The following is a 2410-nucleotide window of genomic DNA, read 5'->3' on the forward strand; positions in this document are numbered from 1 at the left end:
TGAAATAAATATTGAGAGAGAGAGTGATTGAAAGAGCTAATACACTCTGTGATTCAATTGTGTATTAAACATGAAGAGAAGGCTCCATTATATAGGAGAGCTAATACAACATCATTATGATACTACATTATGAAAGCAAACATATAAAAATACAAAGTAGCCGAAAGTTGAAGGCACTAGCCGAAAGTTGAAGGCACTACCTAAAGCACTACAATAAATCATCTGATGGAGAAGCACTACCTATTAAATATATATTAATGATATAAGCATGCAGTTGGTTTTATTACATTAACAAATAGCTTGCTTGATTTCCAATAGGCTACGTGAAGTGGGTGCATGTAAATACAGTGTACAAGTGGGGTGTGTGTCAGATGTGCTCTACACAAGTAGTCTATCGATGCAGTAGAAATCAGCATGTCATCAGAAGTATGATAAATGCCAGAAAACTGAAGGATACCTGGATGCCCGCGACAGACAACTGTGCCTCCCTACGCAGGACCATGCCCTCGAGTGTGGCCACCAGTCCAACCACCTCCTCCATGTACTCTCGCGATGGCTGCAAATATGAGCTCATAATCATCAATGAACAAAAGAATGTCTAAACATCTGAATGATGAATGAAAAACAGTGGAGCGTACCAGCGGTGAGTCAGGATCAATGGCGTATCGATCATTGGGCATCAGAGGCTCTAGCGGGATCGGGGTCGGAGAGATAGCCCCATACTGCCACGCCATCAACTCAGTCGGCATATCTGGCCATCCAGGATGAGGATAAGTCGACGGAATCGGAGGAACCGGTCTACCCCCACCTCTAGATGTACCAGCCCTACTAGTAGAAGGGGCGTCTGCAGCCTGAGCCCGGGCCTGGCCCGAGGATGACATACCAGCAGGCCTCGTCATCGGGGTGCGAGCTCCCGTCAATGGAGGCATCAAATATATGTGACGGTAAGTGGCGTAGTCCCCCTCCTCAAGATATAATAAAGCATCGCTACCCAGCATAGCGCCGACTACCTCCGAGTAAGAGAGCCTGTCAGCAGTCCGCATACTGACTGGGGGTACTGCGGGAGGATCCTGAGAAAGATACCCCCATACCTGGCGCAGAAAGCGTTCCCCCAAGAACCATGCCCTGCCAACCGGCCCTTCGAGCAGGACCCTATACTGGGAGATGTCCGACCCTCCAGTATACTGAAGTCGGAGACCATCACCCAGGGGCGCCCAAGGCTGCCATGAGATCTGCGGATGATAAATGCATAAGCCAATCAGAAATCGGGAATATACAGAGCAAATCAAAGATGAAAATGAAAGGAACTGAAAGTTCTGAAGTACCTCCGAATGCCGCACAGTGTCAAAGTACTGTCGCAGGTAAATGAGGGTCTCTCGGGGTCTCGGCCGGTGCGGGCCCTCGAACACTAGTGAGTATGGGGTCATGGGAACCCCTGCCACCTCCAACTCTGGGGCTAATGCTGGGAAGTATACATAGACCCATAGCTGAGAAAAGCAGTGCAGAATGTAAGTACGAAATGCTGAGAGCAAAATACAGACTGTAAAAGTGCGCTGTGAGTGCAATGTACAAGTAATGAAAAGCAAAAATGTAAATCAAGGGGACAGAAAAGTACCTCCCAGGCTCTCCACTAGCCGCCAAGTAAATCTCCCCGCCCGCGGGAGGTCGCGCTCATATAAAAGTAAAGGGTAGCCAGGCCGGCGCCACCCCAGTCATATCGATGGACCTGTGATAGGTCAACCAGAGCGCTCAGCAGGTATAGCCCGACTGTGTTCCCTCTATCGGCGAACAGAGTAGTCCCGAAGAGGAACATAAGGAAACCACGGGCGTACTGCTCTGTCTCCTCAGGAGTCTCGGGCACCATCTCCGCCCGCCGGAAGTGGGAACAGAACCAAGTGTATCGGACTCGCCCAGAAACCCTGTCAACAGGCGGGCGAGCCCCCAATAGATACATCCAAGCGGCCTCCCACTCGCCCATATCCTCATCATAGGGGATGGGCCAACCTCCTATGTCCAAGCCAGTCAATACAACGAAGTCTAGAGGCGTCATGGTCATGTCCCCGGTAGCAGAGAAATGAAAGGAGTTGGTGGTGTCCCACCATCTCTCTACCAAGGCTGCCATCAGAGTCCTCCTGGCAGAGCAACGGGACAACCCAACGCAGAAAGCCCCGAATCCTGCCAAGTCTACCAAATCTCGGACGGCCTCCGGGAGCTCAGCGTACCAGTCCCGTGCGGCGGTGGAACCATACCCCCGTACGCTGCGGGAACCAACCTGCATTCAGAATGAATACATGTGTCAATAATGAAATGGGCTGTGTGCCAATGAGATGAACTGGGCTGTGTGCCAATAAGATGAAATGGGCTGTGTGCCAATGAGATGAACTGGGCTGTGTGCCAATGAGATGAAATG

General features: G+C 50.5%; 1 long non-coding RNA gene across 1 annotated transcript; it reads right to left on the minus strand.

The window, feature by feature from the left end:
• Positions 1-952: 952 nt before the first annotated feature.
• Positions 953-1893, minus strand: LOC145790243 (uncharacterized). The gene is made up of 3 exons (XR_014328917.1): positions 1616-1893; positions 1326-1487; positions 953-1232 (listed from the first exon to the last, which is right to left on the minus strand). It is a non-coding gene; the product is annotated as an uncharacterized LOC145790243 (long non-coding RNA).
• Between the last annotated feature and the right edge of the window lie 517 nt (positions 1894-2410).

The sequence above is a fragment of the Camellia sinensis genome, chromosome 5 (genome assembly GCF_055761805.1).
Source record: "Camellia sinensis isolate YWXY chromosome 5, ASM5576180v1, whole genome shotgun sequence".
NCBI classification, from domain to species: domain Eukaryota; kingdom Viridiplantae; phylum Streptophyta; class Magnoliopsida; order Ericales; family Theaceae; genus Camellia; species Camellia sinensis.